This window comes from Colius striatus, chromosome 7, assembly GCF_028858725.1.
Source record: "Colius striatus isolate bColStr4 chromosome 7, bColStr4.1.hap1, whole genome shotgun sequence".
Lineage (NCBI taxonomy): Eukaryota > Metazoa > Chordata > Aves > Coliiformes > Coliidae > Colius > Colius striatus.
Window position 1 is genome coordinate 18,168,042 of NC_084765.1, and position 25,919 is coordinate 18,193,960.

The 25,919-nt window shown below is 41.5% G+C and overlaps 1 protein-coding gene across 8 annotated transcripts in view; it reads right to left on the reverse strand.

Annotated features, from left to right (window-relative positions):
* TSPAN4 (tetraspanin 4) overlaps positions 1–25,919 on the reverse strand; it is a 465,001-nt gene that overhangs the window by 292,734 nt on the left and 146,348 nt on the right. For 6 of the 8 annotated variants that reach the window (XM_062000466.1, XM_062000469.1, XM_062000467.1 and 3 more), the window contains one exon: positions 10,390–10,464. The exons of the other annotated variants lie outside the window; for them this stretch is intronic. The gene's annotated coding sequence lies outside the window, so the exon portion shown is untranslated. The remainder of the gene's footprint in view (positions 1–10,389; positions 10,465–25,919) is intronic. 8 annotated transcript variants of the gene reach the window in all.

Genomic DNA, 25,919 nt, shown 5'->3' on the forward strand with positions numbered 1-25,919 from the left:
AATAAAAAAAGAGGTCAGCAACTGTTAAGCAGAATTTCATTTATCAGGCTCCGTTTCAAAAAGTAGTATGAAATCAAGCTTGTTGAAATTCATCCATATGACAAATGTCTATTTCCTGTCTCTGCTTGAATTTTATAGTGACATGCCCGCTCTTACTAGATTTAGTACCTGCTGAAGTTGAAAGAAACTTAAAGAAATTCAAAATGGCAAAGGAGATTTAAATCTGTGCTACATACATGTCCAGAAATCTTAACTAGGGGCTGACTAAACACCAAAAAACAAGACAATCCTTCATTTCAGATAAAGTATCTTTCACTTGCACACCATCAAAATTTTAAAAAATACTGTACCTGAAGCTCCCTTCAGTCCTTTAAGGAAGTTTCTATTAAACTACAAAGCAATAGATACAATTTGCCAACATTAACCACAAAAACCCTATAGCTCTGAGACACTAGAAGCATTATTCAGTTGAAATGATTTAATCTAAAAATAAATTTGAAACAGCTCTATAACAACCAAAATACATGTTGAGACTGAGTCCATGAACAGATCTTGCATCTTCTAAAACCATTACAAGCAGCATCGCCACACTTTCAGAAAAATTAGGCTTAAATTAGTAAAGTTTAGCTTAAAAGTTAGTCTTAAATTGTTAAATAAATAAAAATGCAATATGCACTCACACTACAGAAAGAACTTCCAGAATGCTACCTTTTATAATTCCACTGGCAGGAGAAAAGTGGCTTGTGAATTCATGATATGCAGTGTATGACTTGCTCTTGGCCTTCCTTTAGTGCCCTCATACTGATAACTCTGAAGACCATTTTCAGATGAGAAGAGCTTTCATGATTACGATTCTCAGCATGAAGAGCAGGGGGTGGTGGGTAAATTAAAGTTTTGTTACCATTCACCAGTCTTATCAGGAGCTGATATAAAATTGCATCACTCCATTAAGGCTACAGTTCCACATAATTGTTTTTCATGACAGTGTATCTGATTTAAGAGGGCTAAGTCTCCCCTCTCAGTGCACTCCGCACAGCACAGCCAACTGCCAGCTTATTTAGGCTGATTCAGTTACTTGCATTGCTGTGCTCTAGATTACAGCTGTTAAATCAAGCAGCTCAAATAATGCAAGCATAAATAAATGAAACTTTAATTAAGCTAGGGTAGCTTTCACCAGTTTTGAATCTGACCCTGTGTTGTTCATGAACTGTAACGACTTAATTTCATTAATTTATTTGTGCTTCTGTCATTTGGGTCTAAATAGCGACTGGAGGGAGACAGCCACATCTAAACAGACCACCATGTTCATCAGCTGCTTACTAGATGCAAAGTGTTAGAGTTATTTTGGTCTGTACTATAGCCTAATATATGTATCATGTTTCCCCTTTAGCATAAATGAAAGGTGAGGGTGAACTCACATCTGTTTGCAGGCAGTTAGTTTTAACCATTTCCTACCAAGCCAAATAACCCTGGACTAGGGAGAGCTTTCGAAGCCACCAGAATTAAAGAAAGATTAACTAATTTCTGTTGACCCCAGAAAAGAGAGGAATATCAAGCTCTTGGGGCTGACCTCGAGACCTTCAGTAAAAGACTAAGTGCCCTATTTTCCACCTGAAATCCAAGCAGATCTTCTGAGAACTGACCAGGGGCATTTGCAGATAGACAAGCTAGGTCAGCTCTTGGCCACATAAAAGATGCAGGCTCACCAGAACTGCAGGCAATGAACTGAAAGCAAGCAGAATATCAAGAACATAAGGAAGCAGTGGTCCCCCATATCAAGGACTGTTCATGACTCAATGCAGAGAAAAGACTGTTTTGATGGAGAAGCAACTGTGCACACTGCCCAGGGGAAGGGGCAGGAGCCATGTACTCACTCAGGCAAGCTGAAGGTTATCCCTAGTTCTTGTTTATTCAGTAGATATTTACCTTTGGTAACTTTTCCCATTCCTGTTGGAAACAGCTGAGCTATCTCACCAAATTTCTGTGAAGGTTCATCCAGACAATGCTAAAACTGTAAGGTCCTTAGATGAATGATACTATAGAGATGAATAGCATCTGTTGTTTTCCGTTTTAAATACAGCTACTCAGCCTTGGCTGCAGCACAGCTGAGGACTGCCCCCTTCCTTTGGGGACCCTGCAGAGAGCTGTGGGACCTGCACTGGGACATTTCTTGGGCTGAGACTCTACTATTTAGCCCACATCTGATTTACAGCATCAGTCCTGGAGCGACAGCAGAGCTCATACATTCAGCAGTTAGTGCCTTTAGACAGGCACAAATAATTCACAGGCCAGTGGGCTGCTGTGACAGACAGCAACCTCTGGGTGATGAAGGCCAAGTTCTCTGCTAAAGCAAACTAGGACAGTGTGGTAGAGACACCAGAAGAGCTCCAGCTCTGAAGAGCAAGGAGCCTGGCCTATCCAAAGTTATCAAGCAATTCCTGTGTATTAACACCTCCTCATTCCAGTTTCATCAGGATCTTGCATCCTTTCCCCACATTTTCTCCTCTGTTTCCACTTCCTTTACTTCAATTTTGTCTCCCTCAGCACTCTTCCCTTTGACTTTTTCCAGTCTTTTCCATTAGACACATCGCATCCCCTCACTTCTTGCTTCATGTGATGCACTGACCACCTCTTCTCGTTTTCTGAGCCAAATACCCTTGTCTGACTTAAAAGATGTTTCCACATTTAAACATTACTGTTACGAAAGAGACGGAGGCAAAGGGTGGGAGTTTTGTGGAGTCAACACACAGTGATACAGTGCAGTGTTTCAACCCGAGACACATTTTTAGATGAAGAGTTGAGAAGACTGTTTGTTTCTTCTAGTTTAAATAAGATGCAAAGGCTCAATTCTGAATCCGACTTGTTACTGGGGACACTCTCTGAGCTACTTTACATGACCAGTGAGGAACAGAAGCAATGCCAACTGTAATCACTGTAGGTCTTGATACGGCTAGAAATTAATCAAAGTAGCTACTGCAGAATAAATACTTGCAAGTAGTTTCAAGAGTTCAATTTCTACATAGACACTCTTACTCAAGAACAAATGTCCTCATAGAAGATTGTATCTATGTCATTAATCTAAAATAGTTTATCCTAAGAACAGTCCAGGAGTAGACAGATCTTAGGATTTGGCTGATTACACAGAGAAAATTTTCCAATCAAATTCACTTTCCCTACAGCTTTTCTCTTTTTGTTTCAGCTGCATTTCAAGTCTTTACTGCCTGCTTAGGTCACTTCCACTGTAATCCATGATCTTAGAGAAGAAACCAGAGAAGGAAAAGTATCTGCTGCACTGAGGAGAAATACAGATAGGAATAGGCAAGGCTATAAAGAGAATATAGTATTTTCCCCTCTGGTCCCCCAGTAACCAGTCTTAACAGTTTGCGAGTTAAATCCAAGAGGAAGATCTCTCAGTACACCAGGCAGGGAGCTAATGAACGTTAACTGTGATCCAGTGCTGCTAAATACAAGGCGAGTAAAAGACAGTATGTATCTGTGGTGGATTGATCCTGGTTGGATGCCAGGTGCCCACCAAAGCTTGTCTATCACTCTCTCTCCTCAGCTGGTCAGGGGAGAGAAAATATAATGAAAGGCTCGTGGGTTGAGATAAGGACAGGGAGATCACTCAGCAATTACTGTCAAGGGCAAAACAGACTCAGTTTGGGGAAAATTATTTTCTTTTATTGCCAATCATAAAAATATTGAGATATTATTTGTAAAATTGTATTGAGAAATAAAAACTACATCTTAAAACACCTTCCCTCCCCATCCCTCCCTTCTTCTCAGGTCTCTGTCTCTCAGTACCTTTCCTGAACTCCAGGAAAGATTCCTTATCAATTGCAACCTTCTCAGCTTGCACTGGAAGAGCCCCAGCTAGCAAACATGGGATTGTCCAAAACAGTCTCTCTCAGCCCCTTTCCTTGAAGAAAGAAGTTTTCATGACCTGCCAATTAACTGTAGAGTCAAGCAGAAAAAAATATAATAGCAAGAACATTGATCAGGTTGTGCCATTCACCCAACTTCCCAAAAGCTCACCAAGTATGGAAGACGTTTAAAGAAAAAGAGGTTAGAGATTTTTTTCTGAAACAGATTTCTATGTACCACAATCCCACTTAACTGCCTTTGGTAACATAGGCCATGCCATCACCTTAACAATACTAGTATCTTTCAGATGTATTATACCCATTAGCATCACCTTCACAGCCATATTTTTTGGCGGGGGAGAGGTCTTCCTTCCCCACACCCCTCCCTTCCCCACAAGACCTGCCTGTATCTACACTACTGAAGTAGGTCAAAGCCAGCTCAGATAAAAGTCCTCCTTTTAGCACTCTCCATGTAGTATCTTTGGAGCCAAATATTTCAAAAGAGCCTTTGATTCAAATATTCAGAGGAGCTCTGGTCCACCACTTTGGCAGCTGAAGAGGGAAAGAGCTGTATATAAAAGTGCTTGGAGCTCTGCTGCTACTTGAGATGACACCAAAGGTCAGACCGTTTCAGTACTCAAGGGACATGCAGCATTTTAAGGACCTGGAAGAGGGGGCCACCTGTTTAAACGACAGAGATGGTAATTTTTGCCTCAATCTTCTAGAGCCATAAAACACACCCTAAATCAGAAAGGAAATATTCAGCACCATCTCTGACCATATGAAGTTGCTCCTGTTTTCATGTCTCTTTATCAACTCTGAGCCAATTTTGTCATCATTGCTTTCGGAGGTCTGATTCTATCTTTTTATCACTGTTGCTACAGCACAGCTTGACTGCAACAAACATGTTTGTAATGAAATCAGTTGACCTAGAAAAGAAGTGCTAACATCAGTCTGGATTAAAAAACAAATGCAAGTAAATGCTCTCTCTGACTGTAGATGCCCATGCTAAAATGCTGGAGCAATACAGTGACTGATCTGTAAAAGGAGACTAGGACCAGGGTGCCCTTATTCCCAGTTCCTAAGCTTTTCTAAATTTTCCAGTTTTAATCATGTGAATAACCTACTTAAGACAATGTAATTAATATAAGCAAGAGTACAATTAATTTTGTTTCAGGAAGGTCTCAAGTTTCCTATATTTTTTTTCCTCGAAAACCAAAGATTTTCTTGGATATTGTCCATTAGGAATATAAAGCAAATTATTTTTGAAGAGCTAGTTTTAGACTCCTTTTAGAACTGTGGATATTCATTTACCCACACAAAACATGCTTAATAATATATGTCTGCTCTTCTTCCTTGTTTCATTTACTTTACAGTTTTCTTCATATTAATCTCCTTCATAAAAGGCCAGGTTTTTGGGACACCAAGATCAAGATCTACAGGACTCCAAAACCACTAACAGCACAACTCTTCATCCAGGCTTCTATTAATTACATGTTTTCCATCCCCTTTGACTCAAAATGGCAATGCAAAGTAAAATAGTGCACTCACACACAGAAAAGTGTAAACTCATTCTCAGTGGGTTTTCTTTGCTTCTGATCTAACTCTAAGCTTCCTCTTAGCCACTCAAAAATTGTTCCTATTTATAGTGCCTCCCAAAGATCATAATCAAATCAAATATTTAACTTGTGTTCCCAATGGAGAGTGTATGTGCATGCACAGAGGTGGAACCGGGAAATCAAGAAGCACTGCAGAGAAGACTGGACACCAGAATACAATTACAAAAACCCTCCAGTGCCATTAAATTAAGCAATTTCAGCTGATGTCAAGCATATCTGGACTGGCTGAAGAAGCAACAAGTTCAGACCATATCTAAGCATCTCTTACTCCTCCAGGTAAATGGACTGCTTGTTAACATATCATAGTTACCATTACAGTTCACATCACAGACAGTACATAGCCAGCAGCAACAGTGGGCATTTTAAAATGCATCTGTCCTACTATTTACAGCTAAATCTGTTCAGGGAGCAGGAATTCTACTTCACTCCAACATGCTGCTCCTCTGCAGTGGCCATTCATCCCAACTGCAGATACTGGGATGTTGACAGTGCCAAAGCTCAACCTGAATTTCACAGTTGAGAGGTAAGGTGTGCAGGGCTTAAAACTGCATTATAGGATTGAGATATAAGCAGCTTACCACAGTGGGTTTGGGATGCTGTTTGTAATAAAATTTAAGTCTCCTGAGCACCATTTTGTCCCAACCACAAGCAAAGATTTCTTCTTCACTGCAGAGCTGCCACTCCAGTCTGAGTTCAAATTTCATAGTAAAATGTAAGCAAGGAGCTGTTGTATTTCCTGATTAACATTTCAGCCTTCTCAAAGGTAATAAAACAAAATCTCCCTACAACAACAGACAAGTCAGACAAATAAAATGTCGAACTTCTTTAGAAATAAGCAAATCAAGATAATAGAATAAACCTCTTGGGTAATCATTAATTGCATTCTTCTTATGCATTTGGCAAAAATGCTTCTAGAGGGCATATGACAGCTAACACAAAAGGATGTGCTATTTTTGTATCTCTTCTTTAAAATGAATTTAGAGCTCACAAAAACATATCCGATTAACATCTGGGGAACTTAAAACCTTCCCCACATCCTTAGTAGGAATGATAACCACTGAGAGTCCTATTAATAAACTAAAGCAAAGGCTGCACAGACGGACAGGGGAGCTCCGTGCTGAGATTCCAGAGCACAGATCCTCATCACAGCCCTCCTGCCAGCCAAGTGACCATTGTTTCTCTGTTACATATCTGCAATGTGAGGCTAATCATCATCATTTTTGAAACATAAAGATCTATCAGCATAAAGCTCATTGGAAGATCTCTATATTTTTATTACCATTGAATTCTTTAGCTGAACCCATAACAGAAAGAGAATAAAAACTCCATGTCAACCAAATAAGCAGCTAAGTTGAGAGTAAAACAGTAATTCAGGATGCAACCATATTTACTCAGTTGCATTGCTTCCTGCAAAACAAAAATGACAGTAAGAACCCTTACTAGTCATGATATCTGAGCCCTTACTCAACATCAGAACAAGAACATATCAGTTCGACTTAACTTTTCCTGTTATACTTTCTGAATAACTTGCCATTGTTACCAGAATATAGCAAGAAAAACACTACACTCCTCAGTTGCTGGTTTTCATTAACCAGGTGCTCTGGGAATTTCTGTCTATCCTCAATCATAATTAAAAGCTGTTATTCCTATTTTCAATGTTGCTTGCTGGCAATTAAATCTATTTGGAAAGAAACAACTGGGTTTTTCTTCCATAGAAATTATTTACTTGTTTTTAAAAATAAACCTATTAGGTAAAAAGCTAATTCAGATCCCTCCTTCTGCATAAATGTTATTAAAGATGTTTCCTCATCTCCCAGTGGCTCTGACAAGAGTTGGAGAAATTCAGCATCTCTCAGAAGGTGCGTGAGACCTTCAGAGAAGATTGCAATATGATGATGAAAGCTCTTCCAGCAAGCCCTGTTTCTGCCCAGAGAGCACAGGGATGTACTAAGCAAAGCTCCTGCTCATGAGCTGTCTGAGGAAGGAATTTTTGAGGACCGTATGCCACAATATGGCTTTTTTCTTGACTGAGGTGCATTCCGATGAGCAGAGAGAAATTTCTGGCTTGCAAATCTTTCCCGAGCTCAGATTCCTGGTCCTCTCCTTTCACAGCGTGGTCTAATATCAGGGTTTCACCTTCATGACTTTTGTTGCCATTTATAGTTGGAAAAGGGCTTCTGAAAGTGAGATTTTTCACTTCTTATTGATTACAGCTGTCAAAGGAGTCGGTAGGTTTTCTTCATCCTGCCAGTCCCAAGGTGTTTAGCATGGCAAACCAGTTTCCCTGTGAGCAATGAGGCAAGAAGCAGGAAGAGCTAAAGAAAAACAAAAAACATCAGGGAAAGCAAAGCACTACCCCTGCTCTACAATGACTCCACTCCTACCATCCAGTGCGTGGGCTAAAAGTCTTTTCATAGCACAGAGATTGATTTAAATCTCTCAATTTACAACCTGCCAGCTTCTGCTCTAGACTCCTTGTCTATATAAGTAGCCAAAGGCAGACATTTCCCTCTCTTTCTTCGGGTGAAAGGAAAATGACAGTGTGCCATTTTTCCATTGCTCCATCCCCTCCTCAAAACAACTGAAATTACTATTTTGGCTAAACATCACCTCCCAGTAATGCTGCACTTGAGACGACAATTCATACTGCCTGATTCAATGGTGAAATGCTACTTGGGAAAATCATGCTTCTTTTGCATAATTTAAAGTAGAAACACTTGATATATCCATAATCAAATACATTCACTATCAGCCCAAACAGATGCCTCCAGCACTCATTCACCAAGTTTCACTGGAAGGCCTTACACCACAAAAAAAGATTTGCCCTTGGTCTGTAAAGACAATCTGAAAGACTTCATACAATATTTTTCTGTGCACAGTGCTATAAGGATGAGGGAGTAGCATTAAGGATAAGGAGGGTGGCCCTAAGAGCTGTATACTCTTTATTGTGCAGTGATGCTGTGCAGTGATGCTGTGCAGTAACAAAGCAATAACAAAGAAGTCTCCTACTCTTCTCTGAATTTTGCCTATCAGAAGCTCTGCTTGAGTTATATATGTAGTCACACAAATCTAACAAAATCATCACTGAAAATGCAGAAAATTGGGTCAGCCTGTGTTTGCTGAATCTCCTTAGCCTAAACCTATAATTCGGTTTGAGAACTGAAAGTGGCTCAGATTTTGACACAGTAATTTGGAAAACAACTATCTGGAACAATAATTTGGAAAACAACAATTCAAAAACAAACTTCATCCAACTATAGATTCTATTAAGTGGGAAATTATGGCCACTCCACAAAATTAACCTGCTCTGTTTAACTAAGAGCTAAATGGATAGAATTGCCTTTCTGAGGGGCCTATAGTAACAGCAGATATTTTAGTCTTCACAGACAATAAGGGTGAAAGAGTGGCAAAAGGAGTTGCTTTTTAACATAAATCATGGAGCTTTTCTTGATTCAGTTCAACTGACTCAGGATAATGTTAACTATATAGAACAAATTTTAATTCTAGTTTTAACTAACATGGAAGACAGAGATTATATATAAAAGCAAAGAAAATACCTTTTCCTGCAAAAACCCAGGGAGCTAGGAGCTGGAGGAGAAGGGTCACTGAAAGTCGAGCAACATAAAAATTCCTGATAGACACCAGTTTCTGAGAGGACAAGAACAGTCGAGCCAAAAGTTAAGACCCATGAACATCCCACTCCACACTACAGACCTTGGTCAAATCCTCGATTTGCATGTGCTGCGTAAGTACTACAGAGATTTTAAAACCCCCTGCAACTCTCAGTTACAAGACACACCACACAGTGCCTCCAGTACCTTGGCACCAGCAAGGGGAGCACTTGGCATTTGCTATCACGAGCGTTTTGTTTCAATTGCAAATCGGGAATTCTTTTTCTTTACAGATTTCTGACAAAATCTGACCTTCAACTGGCAGTTGGCAGTGGTCACTATGTTCACTGTAACTGTTTAAAGGAGAACAAAATAGGAAGTATTTAAGATAAATAAAGGAAAGCGGAAAGACTAACCATCTGTTCAAACGCTTCAGCACTTCAGAAACACTGACTTAGAAGTTATTACAGTGCTTTACTTGTTGCTTTTTTCTTCCAGAAGATTCAGAAATATTCTTCCCTCGAGGGCTTTAGAGGGCACTGAACATAAAATCTCCAATGTGTAATCTTCCTCTCATCACTTCAAGGGCTATGCTCAGTGAGATTATCCTAAATATATCTTGGTGTCATAGTCATTTATTGCTGGGTGATCAACAATATACTTACAGCAACGTACCAGATGCTGCAGCACCTCTTTTTTAATCTGTTTACCTGTACTACTCTAAGAAATTGCTATGTTCTTCAACATCTCCAGCATTCTTATAACATAATTGAAAGGACTGGGGCTTTTTTCCTATTCAAAATACATAGCCTGTTCACAAAAGATGCAGGTTCAAGGGGGCAAGAATGAAGATGGACATATTTCACACATGACTTCAGTAGATGTTATTTGGGTTTTTTAAATTATTTTTCCTTAAACAGTGAAATCTCACAATATATTGTCCTTCACCATAAATGGGAAAAAATTATCCAGCTTAGAAAGAGCAGCATTGCTCTTGGTATTCAGGTAAAGAGTACCTACATGACTTGAAGTTAGATTAGTTTGCCATTAGTAGTAAAAAGGATTCTGGGATAATTTAAAGCCCACTTCAGTGCCTTTACCCAGAGGGCTCAGCACAATATCTTTCCAGGCCATCGCACTCTGAGAAAAACAAGGAAACACAATCCACATTTGTTACCAGCCACACTATCTTTCTACTCTTTAAAAAGCCATTCACCGAGGCCTTAAGTCCAAATGCAATTACCCACTCAGAACTTTTATTTTAGATCAATAAATTGATCACAGACATTCACATACCTGATGCAGGAATGTGAGCTCAGAGCACCTGACGTGATCCTGGTTGACAAGGCAGCCTCTCTGCAACCTGGGGACCTGCAAAAGAGGAGCACGTGTGTCAGAAGTCACGTGTCTTTTGCAAAATGTAAAAACAACTCCTAAATGAGTCTTTCAGGAAGGACAAAAGAGACATCCCCTCCCATTAACTGGACTAAAATCACTGGATTGAAACCTAATAGCAAAAAATCTGGCAAGGTGTAAGAGTGACTAAAGGCAGGATACACAAGCCCCACAACTTGGCTCATGATGCCAACAGACACCAACATGATGGCAACAGCAGTGGGAGCACAGCATGGAGAGACACCTGTAGTGGTTTTGCCTGGGGCAGGTTTTTGGTGGCAGGAGGGCTACAGGAGTGTCTTCCTTAGACAAAGATCTACCAAAAGCTTCTCCTGTAGCTGACTTGAGTGATGCCAATCAATTCTAAGATGGACCCTGCAGCTGACCTAGGCCTGGCCAATTAGTGACTGAGGTAATGACTCTGTGATCAGTGTATTTAAGAAGAAGTTGTTCTGCAGCTGCTAAACTAACTGTAACAGCAACAGGGAGGGAGAATGTGAAAACATCTCCACAGACACCAAGGTCAGTGGAGGAGGGGAAGGAGGGTGCTTAGGCCCTAAAAGAAAGACTTCTCTGTGACCTGTGGTGCAGCCCATGGTGAGGCAGCTGTGCCCGTGCAGTCCATGGAGGCCACCAGGGAGCAGAGATCCACTCACAGACCGTGGAGAACTCCACGCCAGAGCGGGTGGATGCCTGAAAGAGGCTGTGACTCCATGGGAAGCCCACATTGGATCAAGTTCCTGGTGGGACCTAGAATTTATGGAGAGAGGAGCCCACGCCATGTTTTCACTTAGGCCCATGGTCAAACACTTCATTAGAACAAGGTGGCCTGCTCAGCTTCTGTGCATAGTCTGAATCACATTAAACACTGGACCAGATAAGAGCACTTCATGGACTTGAGACTCAAAAAGGACCATACACAAGTTCTACACATCCAGAATATGTAATGTATAAATCTATTATTTTGGGGGAAAGAAAAAGCTTTGTTCAAGAACAGAAAATACAAGAAACAAATACTGCCAAGTTAATCTAAAGAAAAATTTTAAAATCAGCTTCCTAAAAATCAAAGTACTTGCATAAAACATTGAGCATTAGAATCTATCACATAATATTTTGGCTTTTTGATCATTTTCTCTATAACTACAGACTAATTTTCATTTGTATTTTTAAATGGGAGTTGACATCTCCTGAAAAATCTCATACATAACAGAACTTGGAGGGGTTTGAATGAACTAATTTTTTTTTTTTTTAAATCCATGAGACAGCAAAAGGTGTCATGAGCAAGACCATACGATACAAAAGAATGACATGACTGCACATAGCACTGGAGAATACAAGACAGCAGGAAAATTAAACCTCCATGCCAGGTCATGTCATTGCCTCGAAGATCACAGAATCACAGAATCTCAAGGGCTGGAAGGGACCTCGAAAGATCCAACTGCTCTGCCGGAGCAGGACCTCCTAGAGCAGGTCACATAGGAACTCATCCAGGTAGGTTTTGAATGTTTCCAGAGAAGGAGACTCCACAACCCACCTGGGCAGCCTGTGCCAGTGCTCCCTCACCCTCACAGTGAAGAAATACTTACTTGTGTTTCTGTGGAACCTCTTATGTTCCAGCTTGTAACCGTTGCCCCTTGTCCTATCATTGGGCATCATTGACAAGTGCCTGGCTCCATCCTCCTGACACCCGCCCTTTACATATTTGTAAACATTAATGAGGTCACCCCTCAGTCTCCTCCGAGCTAAACGGTCCTAGCTCTCTCAGCCTCTCATAAGGAAGATGCTACACTTCATCACCTTTGTGGCCTTGCACTGAACTCTCTCAAGCAGCTGCCTGTCCTTCTTGAACTGATGCTCTGCTTTAAAAAGCAGCCTTACAGAATCATAGACCAGTTGAGATTAAAGGGACCTCTGGAGGTCACCTGGTCCAACCTACCTGCTCAAGCAGGGCCACCTAGAGCCAGTTGCCCAGTATCTTGTCCAGATGGCTTTGCAAGATCTCCAAAGATGGAGACTCCATAACCTCTCTGGGAAACCTCTGCCCATGCTCAGTTACCCCCACAGCAAAAAAAGGGTTTCCTCATGTTCAGAGGGAAACTCTTCTGTTTTAGTTTGTGCCCATCACCTGTCAACAGGTACCACTAAAGAAAGCATGACTCCAACCTTGTTTGCATCTTGCCTTCAGGTTTTTATATATTTGATAAGATTTGCCCAAGCCTTCCCTTCTCAAAGCTGAATAGTGTCAGCGCTCTCAGCATTTTCACACGACAGATGCCCCGGTCCCTTAATCATCTTTGTGGCCCTTCACTTCCGTCACAATTAGACTCGCATACAAATTCATACTGCCTCTAAACTATGCAAGAAGTCTTCTCAAAGTCCACAGAACTCTGGGTGGGTGCACGTGGTAGATCCCATTCTACTGCAAACCACCTAGGCATTAACAGCGTCAGTTTGCTACCAGCAGGTTTTGGTAAAAAGGTGACCTGGAAACACTTCCCTTCCTCCAGGAGCTCAGAGAACTGGAGAACAAGTAATTTATCATGTGCTAGGGCTCTGCTCAGTTTTGCCCACACTCCTCACTTTTCAGCATCCCAATTATGGCCTGACGGAAGGGTTTTGAAGAGAAAGCTTTTAAGTGGAAAATGTCACAAGAAGAATAAGAGTTTTTATGCCAATACAATGTTTATTGCCAATACAATAGTTATTAAGATAGGATTAGTGCACTTGAAGTGCTAGAAAATATCAGGAATGGAGAATTAAAAATTCAGACTAATCCTCAAAGACAAGATACTTAAAGACATAATAGCCTAACTGAAAGCAGTGAGATCAGAGAGTGATTTAACTCTTTCAAAAGGCCTATAAGGCCTTTGACATTTATTTTCCCAGTAGGTTTTCCCTGCCTTCTGTTCAAAGTCATCCAAAAGGTTGAACCTTAATGCCTTTTTCAAGAGAAGAGGGTGGCACCGGAGGATGTGTTTTATTCATCCAGACAGACTCTACAAGAACAAACATGGTTGTTAAGCCCTTCCTTCTACTTTGTGAGGAAAAAAAATAGAAAAAAAAAAGTAATGTGTTTATTAGATTGGACATATAGAAGAAATAGGGCCATTCCTTTCCATTTAAGCACACTCTCAGTCCAGGAGAAGTACTGAGAAGTAAAAAATGAGTCCACTGGGTAAATTAAACAATTCAAGTACCACACTAGTTCTTTCAAGTAAGAAGTAATCCTGTAACAGAAAGACCACCACTGATTTCACTGATGTGTCTGTACTCACTTTTGAACAATTCTGCTGCTTAAAAGAGCATTACTGCATCATGCACAGACTTTAAAGTGCCATGCAAGATATAAAATCTGGCTTCCCTCATAATGTCTTCAATCCAAAGTGCATCCGTAGTACAGAAACAGATTATTCAACTGCTGGAAAAATGCATAATCCAAACTTCCCTTCAGTTTTCTATAGAAATGGTCATGAACAAGAAGACAACTTGGGAGAACTCTACATATCAAAAGGACTTCACCGGGACAAATGTGTCTCCATTATCATTTCCAGCTTATAAGAACAAACCAAATTCCATGATCTACATATAAAGATAAAACTGACCAAGCACATGGCACAGAAATAAATTCTGGAATTTTGCCTGAAGCACGGGAGCAGCTCTACTACCCACCCAATGAAACACATCTCTAGGCAACATTACTGAAATGGTTTCATGGCTTTTAATCCTCTTCTTTTATGAATATTTTTTTCTTCATGTCTGCCAGAAAAAAAAAAAATGGACTAATAAGACATGTCAATATCCATTTTGTTGAAAAATTTTTAAACCATTCTGACCTCATCACAATATTAACCACAAAGTTCTTTAAACTTTTTCATTTAACTTTCAAGGGGTAAAAACACCAAGAGCTCTTTGTTGTCATCATCAATATTTCTTTAAATCTGGGTGCTCAATTAGCTCATTACTACAGCTGTTGGTTGTTCACTGAGGTTAACTCACATTATTGCAGATAACAAGCTCAAAGCCAATGCAACTTCACACTTACTTGACCTCAATCACACTGTAACTTTTCAAACTCCTGCTACAGAAAGTCCCTTCAACAAAAATTAAGCCTCTGAGCTTATGATTCGACTTAACTATTCCCAGTTAAAGCAAAACAGATTTAAGATGTAAGGTAAAAAAAATGTTTCTGTCCCCTTCCCTTTGATTGGTGTTTACTTAAATTCTGCTGGTCCTGGAAGGTAAAAAGCACAGAAAACATGTTGATAAATTAATTGAAATATTTTATTTAATACTACTTCACTCTTTCTTCACATTTTCTTTAGTATTATAAAATAACATCCTAGGAACAATCTTATCTGATTTTTTTGTATGAGAGTCTCAATAGCATTCTTAAAAATGCATACCCAGTGTTGATACTGAAACACATTCAATCATCTTAGAGTCATATAGCATTTCTTTAAAAGCATGGCACAAAGCTAAAATGCATTGCTCTCCAGAAGCCACTCCAACTGATAAGCCAGCTCAGTTTCCAGAGGGAAGAAAAAAAGTACTACAAATGCAAATCATGAATCTGAAAGTCAGTGGCAGTATGGCCAACGTTAAACCAACCAGGTGAAACGAATGATGTTTCCATTGTGCCCTAAAGGCAACTAACAAGGCACTTCTTGGGAGGGAAGTCCTCTCTATAGCTCAAGGCTTCCTGGCCCTGGTACCCAAAGTTCAGTCTCGGCCAAAATTTGGGATTAAGAGCAGGTCTGAGCCAGTTGATGGGGACAGCCAGGCAAAGGAAAGGAGTCAGAAACTTCCAACCCTAGATTATGAAATATTTGAACACTAGCATGGTGGGCCACAGTCCTTAATCTTGCATCTGGAGAGAAGCTCTAACTAGCACCATTTTTCTGGTAGCTCCCACCTGGGAATACGTTTTTAAGCAACAAGGATTAGGTTCCACCATCGTTTGGCTCTTCACACATAGACACATCTACCAGAGTTGCCAGAAACTCCCCATCTTCTCATTTCCCCTGATGTGTGAGCCTCCTTAGCAAGAGAAGGCTTGTCAGAAAATAATTTAAGAAAAAAATGCTGGCACTCTGAAGGCTCTATTTTTCACCAACATTCAAAATGAGTACATTTTCCAGTCCTCTGTGAAACATTTCCTTTCAGCATTATTAATCGGATTGTTTTCATCTAAAGGGGGAAATGATTGACAAAATGCTGCTGCCATCAGGAACATTAATTCTGACATTTCTGTGGAAAAAGTGACTATCAAAAATGTCATTTAGGGATAAGAACTTGACTGTCCATTGACAACACACCATTCTCCCATCATGTTCTTGGAAGAGCCCCTGTGGTGTTGTCTACTGCCTGAAGACAGCACTATCTACAATGTCTACTACCAAAGGATAGCTCAAAGCCTGAGGTATCAGAAGTCAATCGAATCTGGAATTCCTAAAGGTACAGCATACTGTAGTTGATTTTTGCCTTCTCTATATATTCTCTTCCTACTGTCTGTGGAGATCCTCAGGGATCACATTTGTCTTCTCTGCATCTCCTAGAGCACCAGAGCAGAAAGAGAAAGGGACTGAATTTTCTTTCTTTCCCTTGACAGAAATTCATCTACTCCTGATAGGCTGCATCACATCCGAATGCTGTAGTCTACTATTTGATAAGAAAAGGCAGGAATGATGAGCTTCACAGGCTCCCAAAGCCAACACAGACATCTAAATAATGTTTTCCCTCCACTGTGTATTATCTTGGCGTAGAAGTGATTTGTGTCACTGCTGTGTACGGATTGTTCACAAGTAAATAAGATTAGAGCCAAGGCTGGAAAACTCATCACACTAAGAATAAATTCCAGCAGCTGGAACAGAGATGCAGTACCATGGAGATTAGGACATTATTGATCAACAAGAAGTCACCCAGTTCCACTGTCAAGCAATTCATGTAGCTGAGGTATTCCAGAGAATAAAGCCATATTAAATCTTTTCATATTTCCTCATGAGAAATAATTTAGTAACAAGTATGCCTAAACTGTCCAAAAGCCAACACAGTCCTGAGGAAAACAAAACCTTAGACCAGGCTCCTGAAGGTTGCAGGACTTGATACAGAAATGAGACTGCAAGGAAATAAAGATATTGCTCCTGTCCACAGAGACCCAGCAGACTTCAGAAAAATGACAGAGGCCTTTTGCAATACAATTAAGCTTCAACATGCGAAAACAGAAATATTACAAAATGTCAAGACAATTCACTCTTTTGCTTTTGCTTACAAAGAGCAAGCCATTTATCTAAAGAACATTTGAGGGTTGTGCTCTTAGATGATACTTACAAGACATTTAAAATAACAAGACAAGGCAGGTAAATCCTGCACTCCAGCAGATGACTTCAGACCTCTGCAAGCAGGGACAGATGAGAACAAGGAGGAAATTACTGTAGGACTACACCTGCTCTCCTCTCCAGCTTCCACTGACAACTGAACTATGGTGATTCATCGTAAACAGCAGCAGTGGCAAGGACAAAATTACCAGGAATTCATTGAGCATCAGTCCCACAACAGCCAGAGCCACTGCTGGCAACAGGGGTTTTCAGGGAATTTCTCAGATGCAAGGCACTGCGAAAGGAAGGAGCTATGATCCTCCTGCTTGTGCCTGGGGGACACACTTCTGGCTGGCCTCTGCTCTGCAAGGTTGATGATTTTCATCCTGCCCCAACCACTCCAGTTATACCTACTTCAATTGGCCTTTCTTTGCTTGGGAACTAGATAGAAGCATTTAAAGCACAGAAGAATTTCAACCTACGGTGGAATGCACATTTTTCACCAGCATTACAATACCATGACAGAGGTGGATATATACTTTCCCATGATTACACAGAACACTCACAAACACTGAGGTAAATTAAAGAGTTTTGTCATTTGCCTGGCTTACATAAAGTTTTTTCCATCTGCAGGCTGGAATTTCAGGTGTATAAAAAGCAATTGGGGAAAAAATATTCATCTCAGGAATATGATGATACTAATTTGAGGAGTAGAAGACAGGTTCAAGCTGAGATCTGTGAGAAGGACAAGCAGAGTCTTGAATGTGGTTATTCAAGTCCCAGAGAGTGCTCTGGCCAGCCTACCTCTGGCAACATGAGGTAAAGAGGCTGCAACTCTCCTTTTCCATGCTTGAAAATCTCTGAAGTTTGGAAGTTTTTAAACTTGGGTGCAGAAGAGGCTCTACAACCTTTCCCCTCTCTCCTGAGGGGCTGGCTGACTATGCTCAAGCCGAGCCCTATAACAAAGTAACCATGAACTGAGGGTAGACTGCTGTGAAACAGGCAAGCGTGAGGATGTTCTGGGAGATGCCTCCAGCAGGGCACTCACCCCTTTGCTATGGAGGTGCACTCCTTAGAGGAGCTCAATCCCTTGGGCTTTGCCAGAGTTCATACCAGCTTGTGCCTGGCCCTCTACCTTGCTGATCCTGACTGCAACACCCCAGCTTCATCTTGGACCTGCCTCATCTCCCTGCACTGGATTACTGCACTCTTGGCCAGCTCTGGTTACCATCACTGAACTCCTCTTATTCAGGTGAAGTGGGACTTGTCAAATTGGTGGTGAGGGCATTGCCCTGCCTGCCTTGCAGTCATCCTTGGCTCCCAACTCCCCTCCCCTTGCAAAGCAACCCACACTTGATCTTAGAGCCAGGGACCATGAAACTTGACCCTCAACCTGCCCTGAATTAGAGCTGGCCTTGACTCTTAAAGGAAGTAGAGGAGAGATTGCAGATTGCTGGAGCACTTTGGGCAATTACACAACCTTGAAAGTATGTTTAAGTTTTCTAAGCATTAAAAGCTTCTTGAGGCAAAAATATCAAAACCCACACACCATCCCAGCTCTAACTACAATCTGCCACACAATTTGCAGGATAGAAAGTTTTCAGCACAAGTTTAATACGCAGCCACACGGTGATCCCTTTTCATCCAAGTTGTTCTACAGCAGTATTTCCCAACACTTTCCTCTTTGCCACAAAGTAAATCACTGAAAATTCTGCCCCAAACCCACAACGGTTAAATTACCAACTTACCTTTCTCTATTCTCTAAATTGCATTAATTATGTTTAGCTTAATGGAAGCAATTATTTAATTAGTACGAGCTGCTGTTCACCTACATACTCCTGTGGAAACATTTTGGGTTACACATAGGCCAATTACCTGCTGAATTGCACAGCACCTCATCACAAAGCTGTTAAAAGTTGAGTAGAAAACTCCCTAGACAGTACAAGGCCTTCATTTTCAGAAAGCTGTGATGTCAGTGGAGTGAAACAGAGAGCTGGTGCATACAGCTTTGAAACAGCTGTCCTTACATTAAATGAGTATAACTGTTTCAGAAATCAACAAAGTATTTCCCACTTCCCCTGCCAGCATTAACACTATGACTGCTACTAAGATGTACTGGTCAGGACGAGTTTCCCACTTTAGTGAGAGCTGACTGCCCTCATACATGTATATACACTCAGAGACAGCACTTTGGATGGCTACAAAATTTCAGAAGGGATAGTTAAGGAAGGAGAGGTGGAAAGGTAGCCCTCTAAGTTAAGGAGTGTCTTGACTGTTTAGAAGTCAACAATAGTGATGATAGGGTCAGAGTGTTTATGGCTAAGAATCAGGAGGACGGACAACAAGGCGGATGGCATAGTAGGAGTCTGCTATAGACTGCCCAACCCAGATGAGGAGGTAGATAAAAAGTTCTTTAGGCAGCTGGGAAAAGTCTTGAGATCACTGGCCCTCATTCTCACTGGGGACTTCAACTTAACAGATGTCTACTGGGAATACAGCACAGCAGAGAGGAAACAGTCCAGGAGATTCCTCGAGTGTGCAAAGGAGAACTTCCTCACAAAGCTGGTAAGGGAGCCATCAAGGGAAGGTCCCTTGGTCAACCCCGGTGTTTGTGAATAGAGAAGGTTTCAAGAGATGTAATGGTTGGAGGCCATCTTGGGCATAGTGATCATGAAATGATTGAGTTCCTGATCCTCAGATAAGCAAGGAGGGGGATCAGTAGAATTGCTGCCTTTGATTTCCAGAGGACAGACTTTGACTTGTTTCGGAAGTCGGTTGCCAGAGTCCCTTAGGAGGCAGTCCTGAAGGGCAAAAGAGTCCAGGAAGGCTGGACATTCTTCAAAAAGGAAAACTTAGAGGTGCAAGATCAAACTGTTCCCATGAGCAAGAAGATGAGCTGGCAGGGCAGAAGACCATCTTGGCTGAACTGGGAGCTTCTGCTGGAGCTCAGGAGGAACAAGAGAATTTATGATCACAAGAAAAAGAGTCACGCAGATCAAGGACGTTGTGAGGTTGTGCAAGGGGAAAATTAGAAGGGACAAGGCACAAGTAGAACTTAAGCTGGCCACTGCTGTAAAAGACAATAAGAAACGTTTCTATAAATATATTAGCAACAAAAGGAGCACTAAAGCAAATCTTCATCCTTTAATGGATGCACAGTGAAGCTTAGTGACCAAAGATGAGGAAAAGGCTTAAGGTACTTAATGCTTTCTTTGCCTCAGTCTTGAATACTAAAACCAGATGTTCTCTGGGCTCTGGGCCCCCTGAGCTGGAAGACAGTGACAGGGGACAAAAAGGAAGCCCTCTTAGTACAAGAGGAAAAAGCGTGCAACCTGCTGCACTGCTTTGATGCACGTAAGTCTGTGGGGCCAGATGGAATCCACTTGAGGATGCTGAGTGAGATGGTAAAAGTGTCTGTTGAGCCACTTTCCATCTTCTAACAGTAGTCCTGGCTCACTGGGAGTTCCCAGTGCACTGGAGGTTGGCAAATGTAACACCAATCTACAAGAAGGGCTGGAAAGAGGATCCTGGGAACTACAGGCCTGTCAGCTTGACCTCAGTGACAAGGGAAGGTTATGGAGAAGATCACCCTCAGTGCCTTTGTGAGGCACATAGAGGACAACCTAGAGTTCAGGCCGAGTCAACATGGCTTTATGAAATGCAGGTCCTGTTTGGTCAACCTGATCTTCTATGACAAGATGAAGGATGAGGAAAAGGCTGTAGATGTGGCTTCCTGGACTTTAATAAACCTTTTGACACAGTCTCCCAGAGTATCCTCATGGAAAAACTGGCTACCTATGGCTTGGTATGACCTACTCTGTGGTGGGTGGAAAACTGTCTGGATAGCCAGGCCCAGAGAGTCATAGTGAATTGAGTTAAATCCAGTTGGCAGCCGGTCATCAGTGGTGTTCCCCAGAACTCAGTGGTGGAGTCTGTTCTGTTTATCAATGGACTGAACAAGGAGATTGAGTGCCCCCTCAGTCTGCAGATGACACCAAGCTAGGCAGCTGTGTTGACCTGCCTGAAGACAGGAAGGCTCTTCAAAGGGATTTGGGCAGGATAGAGCAGTGAGCCAACTCCAATTGCATGAGGTTCAACAAGGCCAAGTGTTGGGTCCTGCACTTGAGCAATACCACCCCATGTAATGCTACAGGCTTGGGGCAGAGTGGCTGCAAAGTTATCTTTCAGAGAAAGACCTAGGGGTGTTAATTGACAGCCAGCTGAACATGAACCAGCAGTGTGCTCAGGTAGCCAAGAAGGCCAATGGCATCCTGGCCTGTATCAGAAATAGTGTGGTCAGAAGGACCAGTGAAGTGATTATGCACTTCAGCACTTGACACTGGTAAGGCTGCACCTCAAATACTGTGTTCAGTGCTAGGCCCCTCACTACAAGAGGGACACTGGGGTGCTGGAACATGTCCAGAGACGGACAATTGGAGCTGGGGAACAGTCTGTAGAACAAGCCTGATGAGGAGTGGCTGAGGGAGTTGGGGGTATTTAGTCTGAAGAGAAGGCTGAGGGGAGATATGATCATTCTGTGTAACTACCTGAAAGGGGGTTGTAGTGAGTCTCTTCTCTCCAGTATGAGGACAGGACAAGAGGAAATGGACTCAAGTTGTGCCAGGGAAATTTTATATTGGAGATCAGGAAGAACTTCTTCACTGAGAGGGTTGTTAAACACTGGAACAGGCTGCCCAGGGAAGTTGTAGAGTTCCCATCCCTAGAAATATTTAAAAGGTGGATAGATAAGGTGTTGGAGGACATGGTTTAGTGGTGGGCATGGCAGTGTAAGGTTAGTGGTTGGACTTGATGATCTGAAATGTCTTTTCCAACCCAAATGATTCTATGATTCTCTAACACGTATACAACTAGATGGCACACACAAAAGTCAGGAGGAGGAAGCCTGTGTATCTCTCAATCTAAGCTTTAAGATATTTCAGATACTGTAGCATCAGTGTGGACCTAAATGACTCCTTCAAGCCTGTTACTGCAGTGTGACTTTGGGCCTTGACTCCTAGATCTCTGCCTTTCCCACAAAACCATCTGGCCAACAGCAAATGACCTTTCCTGCAGAAGCAGCTCGGCTGCTCCCACAACAGCACATTGTCTTATCTGTACACACGCACCACCACACTGAGCTTCTCCTGACCAGCCAAGGACAATCAGATGTCATGGGTCAATCACCAGACACCACTGAGGAAAAGTTCGACCTTTTCCCTCATAAGCAGTGAGTGCTCAGTTTGAGCTACCATTGTCTTTAAGTAGAGAGTTGAGATGGTGTAATGCCAGCCTGGGAGGAAGCCTGAGGCCCAGATCTGGAGGTCTGAAGAGGCTCCAGAGTAGAGTCATGAGAGCAAAGGACACTTAAACTGTTGCAGTTTCTCATGAAGAGGAGCTACAAAACCCCTTAATTTTAGGAGGCAGTGAGGAGTACAGAGGTATGGCAAAGCCTGTTTAGCACCAAACACTACAGCAAGGCTGGCAGAGCTCACTGACTCAGGCAAACCAGAATCAGAGAGCGCCTAGAGAATGAGAGGTCTCAATGGGCATGAAGAGCCAGAAGCATTGGTAAATCATACGTATAACCCACGCAGCAGGTCACTGAAAGGAGAATGGTAGCTAATGTGGGCCTGGGAATCACTTACTAAGCAATCTCAAGGGTAATAGGGTCTTATATATACAGTTACTGAGTACAGTTCACTGAAGTTAATGAATTTTGTTAGGGAATCATTTAATGTTTTTAAAATGGGGTTTCTCCTACCCTTTGTAGGTAACTGTGCTTGGGAGCTTTCTGTAGGCAAACACCATCTATAAACATCCTCTTGAAAAACAGCTACCTCATATGAGGGACAGAGAGGATAATGACAAGCAGAGACCTCATCTGGCTGGAATTCAATTGCCAGGAAACAAAAAAGCCACTCTTAGGAATCACACAGAATTGGTCAAAAGTATATACTTTAAATGAGCTATTGGCCATCTGGAGATCCCCGTGGAAAGGCCAAGATGTTTATCAAACTCCTCCACTGACCTCCAGGGAATTTATAACCACATCACAAGACACAGCTTTTGCCTATTTACAAGCAGAACAGATCCACACGTGATGTTGGTGCTCCCACCACCCTCCTACAAGGATGGATCACAGCATAAAATGTACAGAGCTGCAACAGGCCTCCTGGGTGACTTGAGAAATCAATGACAAATGAACCCAGGCCTCAGTTTTTAGAGGGCTGCACATCAGCTGAGGACAAAGTGGGAAGTGACTGCCAAAGTTTAAAAACCAATTAATATGACTTGCTTTGCAAAGCAACTCCTCACACCTCACTGGTAACTTCTCATTAGCACTAGTATTTGTTCTCCAGGAGCATGTGGTTGTTTTGGACTGCATGTGTGCTCACCACAAAGCTAAAAAGTGTCAGTCATCAGAGGTCCACGGTTTGATGAAGTGACAAAACTGATGGAGTCCCCAGACTAAGGAAGCATTAAATAACAGGTGAAAGGACAAGGATTCTGATAAGAAGCACCAGAAGTACAACTCACTGGCCCTCCCAGACCTCATCCACAGCAGGAATACCAAAAGGCTGCTTCTTCTTCCTTTCCTCCTCTTCCCCTTAATTAAAAGGATTTCTAGGAATTAGCTGGCATCCAAGAGCTTGTTTTAAATGTCAATCTTTTGACATTCTCACTAAAAATATAGAAGTATACAAAGCCTAAGTGGCGTTTTGCACAGAGGGTGCTGAAAAATTAAAAATCTTTTCTTTGTCATCATGAACCCAAAATATGGTCAGGCCAAGTGTGGTTCTAAAGGTAAGTTGGAGCCTAACACTTGAATAAACAACAGATAGATATGACCTCCAGTTGATTGACTAACAAATAACTGAAGATCTGGGAAACGAAGGCCAGAATGAGGAAATTTCTTCTCTCATTTCCTATCACCTTCACCAGCAAATCTTCTAACAGTCCCAGGGTTGTATTTTAGAGGGCACTAAAAAAGGAAAGGCAGTCACTTGAAATTTATGAGGAGCCAAGGGAACCCTACTGAGTGCCACCTTCCTCATTTCATTCATTCCTCATGCCACTGGCATAAATTGGGTTCACAGTCTTCTCCCTCACTTAACAGTCCTGTGTATCTTGCATTTATATATCTCTCCCTGTCTGCTAGTTTTTAATACCATTTACCATTTCTCCTCAGCTGCCTTTATCCCTCCAGGGTTCTCTCTCCAGCCCTACAGAACTCAGAAAAATACATATTCTACCACTTCTGTTTATGTTTCAAGGTCCTTAGGCTGAGGCACCGTGTCCACCCTTCCCCAGGCTGAAGAGGACCAAGAACAACAGTCTTCCTCACAGGCTAAAAAGGCTGCTATTGAAACTTGTATGCTTACAGTAACATAAGTGACTTTCTGATACCACCAAAGGCTTGGAGCACAAAATGAAAGGTTAGTCAAAGCCAAGGTTTTTCTTACACAGGACTGCTGTGCACAGGAAACAGATCAGAAGGGTTAGTTTTTAACAGATAATGACAGTATAAAGATGCAAAAGCACTCTTTCGTGGCAGGTGTTTGTTTCTCATTTTCTGGGTTTTGTGTATATGTTCAAAAGCATTTAAGTCTAGCTGTTGGAGCCTCAAAAGCACAAAGGTACCTAATATTCCAACTAAATTTCTGTAAGAAATGCCTCAAAGCCATTTGACTGAATGAAAAAGCAGAAACATTTACCATCAGGTGGCCTTCTCAGCTACAGAAATTTGCACCACAAGCATCAGCACTCTAGCGCTATTTGCAAAAAGTAAGTCTGCCAGGGTTGAAAATAATATTCAAGAGCAATAAAAACTACTGACTGTGGCTTGTAGTGAGGGAAAACTTTTTGGAGAACAACTTCAAGTCATGGCTGAGATGCTGAGTCTCGTATGGAACTAGTCAACCCTCAGTGTTTAACAGCTGAGAGGCTCTAAGAAGATTCATCTTTGTTAGAGATTTCAACCTTCTAGTTCTTGAAAGCAGGGAGAAAAAAAGCTGTAGCAAAACTAAATCGAAAAATAAGGTGTCAAACTGAAGATCAAATTTCTGACATAACCAAGGCTTGGGAAGTCTCCACTAGGTATCACGTCCATAGATGTGGGCAGACAAACTACTATATCAATCAAAGTAGAGGATACTCAAAACTTGTTCTGGGACAATTTATAACCCAGGCTAACAGATTGGAGTTATGTGATTTGTTCCTATTGAGAAGAGAAAGTAAGGACATATAGGGCATTTCCTGAGAAACATTTGTTCACAAAATAATACTTGGAAAATCTTGTTTCCTCAAATAAAGAGAAGAAATTGAACAGCGAGAAGTAGTTGTTGGGAGTCTCAGTTTACGTGTTCTTGTCAACCTGTCCTACACACAAAAGTTTGTTGTCAGCTTTTTCTGGACCCTTGCTACAATTCCTCAGATGCCCATAGGCCTTCAGAGATGCTTCTCATATTTTTCCTCCCTTTGACAGTCTTTTAAATACTCATTCCAGCAGCAGAGCTCAGATTCTAGCTGGCCTTGAATAAGGAGCACAGTGTTACACAAGGCCAATTGAGCGCACCACCAATATGCCATACAAAATGTACTTGAACTACTGTAGTCAAGCATGTGGAGCCTAGCTTTAATAGAAGGGAGACACTATCAAGTTCCTAAGGAGGTCTCTAATAATAGTGAGATGTAAAATTAAACCTCAGGAAAGATGCAATTATCACCCTGGCCTTTAATGTTATAAACAGTGTTAAAATACTGTGTATCTTTAAAGTATGAAGTCACTCAAGTATTTAACAGCACTTGAAGAACCGTAAGTCCTATTTTGTTAGAAAAGAATAACATCTTTAATTGAGTTTTTAAAAAGTGAACAGGACTTTACAAGGGTAGATTGCTAGCATTACTTGAAATGAAGACCTTTTAAATAATGTCATGTTATACATCATTAAGCCAAAGCATTCAAAGCGAAGGCAGAGAACAAAGCACAGAGAGATGAAGTGATCTGCCCAAGGTCACCTGAACATTTTTCTGAGAGGCAAGAAGAAAAAATAATGTTTGACAAAACTCTATGCCCTGATCAGAAAGACCATTCTTCCTTCAACACTGTATCTTGGG